Genomic DNA, 10,268 nt, shown 5'->3' with positions numbered 1-10,268 from the left:
AAAAGTCTTTAATCTAAATCCACCAAGAGGACTTGTGGTATTTAGCAACTCCTGGAATTTATATGTGGCCTATATTAATATCCATGATTCATTAGATGAGTGTTGTGAAATATGCTAATAAACCTAAAGAAGCACAAATGAAGGTGTAGAATGAATGACTACCCCTTTGATTTATAAATATAAGTGAATTTGTTTGGAGTTAAAACTAGCTTTAAATCGACTAATCCCAACAACAAAGCATCAAATGACATTAAGGTTCCAGATGTACAAGGAACATATTTTATGTTTAAAAAGGATCCATCTATTATAGTGACGCCTGAAACTGTAGATTTTGAAAAGACAATTAATTTTGTTTTTGCTGCAACTGTTTGAAAACATTTTTGGTCTCATCCAACTCTTGAGGCAGGGGACAAATAAACCTGTACTTTTCAATATTTTACACATCCAGAAAGTATTGGCATTGCTTCACTTTTATCACATTTTGCTATGTCACAGCCTTATGGTAAAATTTATCAAGTTATTCTCTTTCCTCAAAAATTCTACACACAAGTAACCCATTATAACAAGTAAGTTTTGAGATATTTGCAAATTTATTAAGTATTCACATCCCAAAATTCGGCTTCATGGCAAAGTGAAACTGTGAATACTTTCCGGATGCACCGTAGAAAAAGGTCTCATTGAACAAGTTAAGCTTGCAATGATATCAATGTTCTGCACAGCATTAGTTCCAGCTAGATTCGCAACAAACACCTTATTCTCATGCACATATCAACAAGGTATCCTAGGTTTGTATTTATTTATTTATTTTATTTTAGTTCTGTTGGATGCAATTGCATATTGAAAAAAAATTGTGTGATTGTGAGCTAGAAATTGCTTTTACAAGCATCAAAGCGCAGCAGCATGACAAACACTCCTGATAAGTCCGCTTCTCAGGTGAGTGACTTTGTATTGACTTTATTCTGGGTCTCAACATTGCGCTTAAGAGTTTAGGGCTGCACAGTGGTAGCATAACTCCAGCGTAAACAGAACAATGTTTTCCTGTGACCTCTTGTCTTCTCCCTTAGGTAGGAAGGGAATGAAGCGTACCGTGACATTGAGAGAAGGTGTGAACATTTAAGTGGCACCAGACGCCTTCAGTGATATGCCACATAGAAAATTTAGCACCTCTAACACAGCTCAGGCCAGGACTATTTCAAAGTTGACAGCAGAGCCGGGGTCAGAGAAAGGTAAAAGAATGAGTACGGCTGCGTGAAACGTGTTGGGGAGCAGTCATTTTACACTTTTATGCCCGTAGTGAATAATGAATGAAGGGAACAGCAAAGAAAAAAAAAAAAAAAAAAAAGGTTAGAAGCTCAGCACAGCTTCATTTCGCCGGGTGATGTTCAGTCCTTTTGTTGCGTGAGAAGCAGTGCTTATTTTTTTTCCTGGGTAACTCGAGAAGCCTTTCAGTCAGCAAAACAACTTATTTGCCGTTTTTCTTTCTTTTCTTTTTTTTTTTTCACATTGTCAAGTCCCTTTACTTTATTGCACCAAACTCTGGACGAAAGACAAAGAAAATCGCTGCTGTACAAAACTTGCTGATATCAAGAATTTCACTCGATTCTCCGTTTTGAGCTTAAACACGGGTATGAAATGAATCCACTCCTATAAGATGAAAAACCCGGTGAGAGAGTCTTTTATGGCCGCAGTTTATCACAGCCAAGGCTCAACCTGTGATTCTTTTTCTTTCACTGTGAAATTGCCGGTGAAGAGAGGCGACCTATCGGATTCTCCACTTCTTATCCAGTCATGGCCGATCCAGGAAGCTGAATAGTGAGATCGCTCATTTCAAAAGAATGAAAATCGCTTTGTGATATTGTCTTCTTGGCAGGAAGAGCTTTCTGTGGAGCTTGTTTGGAAAGCATTTATGTCATCAGTGTACTAGCAAAGAGCTTTGTTTGTGATTTTCTCTTGTTTCTGAAGATGATCAATCAAACTTCATTCACTTTTATCCAAACTCAGCCGGTTCAGACAGCTAAAACTAACTCGGCTTATTTTATTTTTTGAAAAAGAGATGAAAATATTTAAATATGGCATTTCTTTTCTTCTACATCCCAGAAATATTTGCAATCATGAATGTATAAATTGAGATTTAAATGGCCTGTTAAGTGTCCTGGAACAATAAAGGCTTTTTTTTTTGCCATTATCATAAACCATTAGCTTCCTCTCTCTGATTAGAGTCATGACTCCAAAATGTTAATATTACTCCCAGGCACCAAAAACTCAAATTACAGCATCCATGAACAAACATAGACTTACTCAAAGGTAAAGGCAGGTTGAAATGGGTGGTGAGCATAATATGCGCTTCTTTGGACTGTAAGGCTAAATCAGAGCATCAGGGAATCCCAGTCACGCACAGGGGGAACACGCAAAGTCAACACAAAAACGCTGAAACCTCAACCTTGGTCATTTCTGCTGTGGAGCGACTGTGCAAAGCGTTGGCCCGATATATTTACATTAAAAAAATAAACTGTTCCCATTTTGTTATTACCAGAGTTGTGTTTATGCCATTATGCTAAATAATAATATCTTTGCAAAATGAAAAGCTATTGCTAATATACATATTATCAGCATTGGCGCGATAACCGTATTCAGGTGCTCCACTGTAATGTGTGAGCTGTGTAATGTGCTCTCAATATTTAATTAGAGCATCAAACCCACTGTCAGAGAAAGTGAGATATGGCTCTTTTGTAACCATTTTAAATGAGTTTTTCTCCTTGCATTTCTGTGGCACTCTATTGAAATATTTAATGTGATGCCTGATTTTTTTTTCCCCCCCTGCTGAAAGCTGAGAGGTTAACAATGAGGATGCTAATCATACCCTTTCACTGATAATTGACCAGTATTATCGTATTACATGCCCCCATTAGACAGAAATTGATTCTCCTGCCCAGACGGATGCCAGTGGTTCAGATATCTCACCAACAGCAGCGAAAAATATTACTCACCCTGTCGCTGCTGAAGTTATATAAAGTCTTTGTCAAGTTTAAACTTTGAAATTTGTAATTGAAGTAATCTATTAACATATGGCCCATGGCTCTAGAAAATGGGATCCCAGGCAGAAATGACAAGGTAATAATTCAGTTCATAAAGGGAAGTCTCTATAGATGTCAAGTTGCAGATCCTATTCACCAACAGTGTGTTTCACATGGGATTTATACAAGATGCTATATTACAAGGTGATGGTCTGAAGGACTGCATTCTACTACACCGCTCCACCCGGAAAAATAAGAGCTTTAATTATGTGATCAATTATGAAATATTAGAAATTTAACAACTGCACATATGTACACTGTTGTGTGCAGCATGGAAGTTCTCATAAGGGGTTGAGGGCTGAGCTCTCTGCTGGCAAATCCTTATGCTCTCTGAACCCTGCAATGGACTGTCGACCTGACCGGAGTTTCCCTCGGCCTGATGGCTGCTGACATATTCTCCAGCCCTCCCGCCATCCTGACCAGGACATGGTGAGTTCAGAAAATCAGAACATGGACTTAGCGGTGGCTTACTACCTTGCAACTGGAATTTTGTAAAAATTGGCTTTGTCATTCTGTAATTCGCCCATGTCATCAGTGAAAGAAAATATGTCTTTTTTTAACAACTAATTCAAAAGGTGTAATATGTCTCCTTTCAGTGCGGTCACACATTTTTCTATCTTTCATCAGACATTTATCCACTCATGACTTGGTTCAGTTCTGTTTAGTCTTTACAAGTTTAAATTAAATCCATCTTTATCAACTTGAAAACAATCTAGTTTAGTTCAGTACAGCCTGAGCAAGTTTGAGTGTATTTATAATTTCAATTTATTCAAACAAAACAAGTACAAGTTCCATATATTTAATAATATATATGATGACTGTGGATATTAATGAGGTAGGATCTGGCTAGCTACTTTGGCTATGATGCCAAAGTAGGTTATAGGAAGGAAGTTGCCTCATAATTCAATATGACTCCTTATTCTGCAACCTCTCTCTGCCAGCCTCCATTCAAGGGTCTCCATGGTAACCAGTCACATCTCATCCACTCATGTCACTGATTTAGATTCAGGAATTAAATTCCACTTCAGTTATAAGTAGTGAGCTAAATTTAAAGCCGGTGTCAGGTAAAACAATATGTTGTTTCAAAAGATTCGGCTTTTTATTATAATTTTTTTTTTTTGGATGCTTCTTTGAAAGAAACAAATCTACAATCAACACCTCTGTTTAAAAATCCCAACATGATAACTGAACAGGACTTATGCCGTAATAGAGTCATTTTGTTTAGATTAGCTCTAAGCTTTGCAACGTTTGCTAGCGCTATGTTACGTTTCGAAGCTATTGCTTTGAAACTTCTTCACTCGGTCAGCTAGCTGCCTGCCTTGCAGTTCTCTATGTTCCTTTACAATATGCTATCTATTGTTTTTAAGGAGTTATCTAAGATTATCCTTTCCTACATGACAAAACCAAAGAACAACCTTCCTGCAGTGAGAGATGCTACTGAGAACTTGAACGCTACAAAAACTCAAAGCCTTACAAAGAAAGATTATTTTAAAGACAGGTTATTTTAATTTATTTTCTTTAAGTAGACCACATGAAGCATGCATGGAGCAGAAGGCAACATTAACGACGGGAACTGCCTTTCAAAATAAGATCACCAGTGAAGCTCTGTAGCATTATAACATTAGAGTCCCACGTTTCTAAATATTGGACAGACAATACATCCCTTAAACTTTGTTCCTGTTTTAATTGTTTTCATTTCAGCCAATTCACAACACGTCATCTCAATGCACTTCACCAAAAAGTCATGTCGATCCAATTGTACATACATTCCAATCAGATGTCGCTTTGTTTACTACGTTGTTGATTGACCTGAAATAGATTGGATGCCATTAGACACCAATGCCCTATAAATACTGTAGATACTGTCTCGTAAAAGGAGAAGCAATCTCACTCCTTCTCCTTTTACCCAACTTAAAGTCTGCTGATGAGGACAAAGTGTGACTGCACATGGTAATAGAGATTTTATAAACTGTTGTCAGACTATTAAAGATGCTTGATGTCAGCTGGGTCTCCCTCTCACAACTCAAAGCTCTGTTGTGTTTACTGTATGAAAGTGACCTTGAGGTCTTCTGATGGTATTCACAAGCTCTCTCTATAGACACGCTTCGAAATAATGTGTTAGAGTCACAGTATCGTTTAACAAATTCTGCGCCAAGGAGATCTATTTCATCTAGAAAGACAGCCGCTACACAACTTGTGCTCAGCTTACCGGTTAAATGGTTTTTCTAGGAAAGTATGAACTGAATAAGACAACTCCAGCGAGTGTGACAGCAAAATACCCTTTTTTTGTTCTTTTGTTTTGCAACAAAAGAATCACAATGATGTAAGTCAATCTAAATCCTTAAACGATTGACTCACATTTGTTTAATTCATTAGGGCAGAGTCTCTCGTTGAAGGCGACTGACTTTCAAGTCTTTTGAGAATATTTTGTACATTCCTCGATGCTTTGACCCACTCTGGCTTTTTTTCAAAATACTTTCCTCTTTAAAAGAAATGCTTATAACAGCTCTGCCTTTTTTCTGAAGCAACAGTAGCACTGCACTGCATCAAACATTAATACAGAAACGCCTTGATATGATACTCATTTAATTAAATTTTTGCTGCTGATGAAAAACACCATCTCTGTTTTCCCTGTTTACTTTAGAGTGAACTAATCAAGATGGAAATTTCAGAAACAAAATTCTGTTTAGTCATAGCACACCATGATGAATATTCAACATTTTTGTTTTCCTGTTGACGATAACTAGCGATGAATTGTGGGGTCGTGTTTCGTTTATACACTCCCACATTAAACAAAGGCTCTCAAAGGTGCTGTGATGATTATTTTCACATTTGTCTCTCACAACACAGTTCACTGTCTGAAGGAAATTAATCATCTATTATGGGATGTGTCATGTTTCTTATTGGGAACAATTAAGCAGAGTGGAACAAGCAAATGAGACTCTTTGTGCAAATGGATCATTTATTTATATATTTAGTTATTGTAGAACAAATTTCAGGAAGCATATTTTTCATGATGATGTATTTTTTTTGTTTTGTTGGTGTTTTTAGAGAGGGTCTAAGGATTTTAGCTATGTAGACATTTTTTTTTCTGCAACTGGACTTACTGTGCAGGTGGTGAGACATTGTTTTACAAATGTTTGTAGATGCTGTCTGTTTGCCCGTTAGCTGGATTTTATACAGCGGTGTACGTGAAAGTAATTGGGACACTTGAATTTATTGATCTTGAGGAGTGAGTGAATAAGTTTGACAAGATAGTGTATGATTTGTCAAGTTTATTTTTTTTTAAAAAACCCAAAAAAACAGATTCTACAAGTTTCTTATTTACTAGGAGCTTTATAGGTAAGACAAACAATGATAAGTGATGTAACTGTTTAAAAATAAAAATTAAACATTCAAATTTGTGCTTTAAAAAATATATATTTTTTTGCTTTTAATAAGAGCAACTTTTGTTTTGTTTTTTTTTTACAACTGTTTGTAGGTGTTATTATTACAATATTGAATGTGAGAGATTAAGACGGAGGTATCACCGCTTCAACATACCCAAGTTTCTTGCTGTATTGATGTTATGAATGTGTTAAGAGGCTTCTAAATTATTCAGAAGCCTCTTATTCAGTTGAGACGGTTCTTATCCCATTTTTGTGGTGTTTTTGCTGCTGAGTTGAAAAAAGTGCATGTCCATTTATGTGAAAAAAGATCACAAACCTACGCCTCTGTTTCAAATTTTGAAGACTCAAGGCTTGCTTTTTCAAGGCAGCTCACTGCACTGAGCAACTATCATACAATGCAGACATGTTTTAAACAAGGGATGATGTACAAAAAAATACAATAATTTGTTATAAAAAAAAAAAGTGGTAGGATTCTGCAGTTTAGTGTAATGTGATCCTCATGCTGTGTTTCAGCTGTACTCAGAACTGGAAAATCCCTTCTTCCTAGTTTGAAAAATCAACTAAAGTGCTGTCAGAAGTCAGATTTCCCACTGGGAAACTGGGAGCAACTCAAACTACTCACAGTTATGGACTTTGCGTTTCAATATGGCATCAACAGTAGCAAGAAGTGGTGGGAAAATGTTTATTTTACAAGACACATGCAAGAGTGCATCTAAAATCAACATTATATGTAGCGGCTGCGACTATAAGCTGAAAAGTGATGTTTGCTTATGGAACGTAAGGTTAGTGAGAGGTCCTGCAAACAAAGTCTATGGCTGTCGCCATGTTGAAATTCCGACTTCCTAACTAGAACGCTGTTTTAGACTCTTTTTTTGATGGTGCACGTTGTCCCCTCCCTCACAGAGGTGAGTGAATCTCTTCGTCCATCTCTGCATACCACCAGATGGTCTTCTGTATCAATTTGTTTACGTAACTTTCATAATGTTCTGTGTCAAACAGTTTGTTACATGTGGGTTAATAATGTATAAGGTTCTGTGTCAGATTATTACAGAAGCACCATGACTCAAAACGCACACAGCTCTTTCTGCCTCTGATTGTCATGTTATTATTCAGATAGTTTGTTAATGTATTGAAGCTTTAATAACACCTTCCCAAAAGCAGTGAGAAAAACATGCTTTTTGTATACAGATTAAGAGGTGAAAAACATCAACCCTGCTAACTTGTTTATCTTCTATTTTTAATTAAAAAAATTTAGCCATTCTGTACAGATTTTGAGTAAAAAAATGGCAAATATTAGTATTTTTAGAGCTAGTAAAGCTAAACACTTTGAAAGTATAAACCAAAAATAAATCATGTTCAGTTTTCCTGTTGTTTTCAAAGCAGATGCATTATTTCAAAACAAACTTTTCTGACATGAAAAAATCCTTTTGTGTCATGCCTATTTAGACAGGAAACACTTTCATATATGGATGACAGTGTCTTAGATGGCACTGTTTTGAAGTCTGTCATTCTCTAAAGGGATAGAAAATAGATTGTTTTCATGACAAAATAAAGCCTTTCTAACGGGAATATCTTCAATGGATCTTATTATCTCCACCTCACAGTGATGCAGTGAGGACTTTTGCTGCAAAAGCCATCAGGAAACATGGCTGAGCTCCATGAAATAAAGCATTCAGTACCCTTCTTGCCATACGGTTATAAGACAACTGAAATGCTGGATTTAGGAGAAGGAACATCTCAAAGCTAAGGAATCGTGCCACCGCTAAACCAGAAGTGAGTGATGGGTATTTTTTGTGAGCTTTAAGTTTAGCAAGTTAAAACCCTTTTTTCTGTTGCTTTTACTTTGAATGTGTCTTCTGTTAGTACAAAACATCTGCCAATATCCACAGATCGCGTTGAATCAACAACAGCTATCTCCAAGCAATCCAGCTACATGTCTAGCCAGGATAATTAGCTTCAGCTTTGACATATTGTTTTTCTCTTTGCTTGATCAAAATGAAGGAGAGAAACACTTGGTTTCTGATGCTGTGTGTGTTTTTTGTAGCATGTTCTTAGGACCAAAACCTGATAAGAGTTTCTTGATTTGTTATGGTTAAACTCCCACAAGTAAAACTAGAGCTAATTATGAAGAAAAACAAATCATAGTTGCACAATCACTCCATAGAATCTGATGACAAGCTGTTTTAATTGGTAAAAATTGTGGGCGATATATTGGGGAGTTTTTTTTTCAACGGATATTCCTTGTCAACAGTATTCAGGCTTGTAGATCACAAGATATATTGATAATTATGTTTTCAAATAGTACAGACAAAATGAAACATACAGGAGTTGCAGAAGAGGTTTGGTGTTATGTCTGGAAGGCTAAATTCAATGGTTGCCTAAAAGAGAGCGATAGTAAAGGCTGCAGTTTAAATGTGACTGCAAGATTAAGTGGTGGTGATCTTTAAAACAATTCAAGATTTTGACTGCCTTCAGTTACACGTCACAATTTCTGCTCCGACTCTGCTCGGCACTCTTACTCACAGAACCATTGATGCCCGAACTACCATGTCTTAATGAAGACGGGATTTAGGTATCACCTTCTGCATGTATTTCAAAAGTAAGACCATTTTTCTGTCCCATTTAGGTGTAGAGTTCAAATCTTTTGATCCTTTTAATGAGTCTCGCACTCCGCATTCCCATTTGCAACCTATTGTGAATTCCCTACAGAGAAAAGAAAATGCATCTCTCACCAGTAAATGCTGTTCTCCACTGTGGACTGCTATTGACTTTACCAGTAAAGTCCATGCCGCTCTGTCCAGTTTTATAATGATCTGGCTTTTTGGAGGTCACGGTTCATCCATAAAAGTGTGCACTATTGTTATCTAGCCTGGTTATGTCCAAGCACTTTGATCTTCACCCTAGGAGTTGTGTCCATCACCTCTTAAAGAGAATTATCACCACAATTCACAAGCATTCAGAGAAAATGACTGCACAAGTGGGTAGACTCAATAAACCAAGCCTCCCAGTGAGAAAGCTCGAAGGTGGGCTCGTCAACAAGTCAGAGCTCTTTTCTCTCTCAGACTCCCCTGAAATATTTATCACCAGAACTTATCAGCCCCTTGATCAATTATACACCTGCCATGGGCTCGGAATGAATTATTAACATGCCCCTGATAAGCATCTCACCCATTGATTTTTGTCACTTCTTTGAGATGGATATACTGGGTGGAGTTTTCTCCAGCTCGTTCTCTTGACATTTGTCCGATCACACAAGGGAGTGAATGTGAGCTGACATTTCTGGCATAAATAGCAACTTCTTGTGGAAAAACATAAGTAAATGAGGCCATACAACCAACCAACATCATTCAAAATTGTAGCTGTCAGGAAAATAAAAAAAAAAGATTCATTACAGTATTTGACATGCAACTAATAAATTTACTCGTGTTACTCTTGATTGATGATTTAGTTCTTATTTAGGTCTGAGCTTTGATTAGATCAGCCCAACACAAAAGTTTGCTTTAATCCACACCATTTCATTTTAACATGGTGAAGGTGAACTTTAACCCCAGTTCAAATATTTCTGCAGCCTCTTACTGGTTTTCCACTATAACTATAAACTATCAACCTTCCTGCTGAAGAAAAGTATCCAGATACCATGATACTGCCGCCTCCATCATGTTTCATATCATTGTCAAAGTTTTTTTTAAGTATTGCATGTGTGCCAAAAGTTGAATTTTGGTCTCATCTGACCAGACGCATCTTGTTTACGTTTGATGTCCTCCTACATGCCATTGTTATGGTTTTCTGTTAAAAAAAAAAACCA

This window comes from Poecilia reticulata, chromosome 17 (genome assembly GCF_904066995.2).
Source record: "Poecilia reticulata chromosome 17, P_reticulata-male-v2, whole genome shotgun sequence".
NCBI classification, from domain to species: domain Eukaryota; kingdom Metazoa; phylum Chordata; class Actinopteri; order Cyprinodontiformes; family Poeciliidae; genus Poecilia; species Poecilia reticulata.
Note: the sequence above shows the minus strand (reverse complement) of the source record.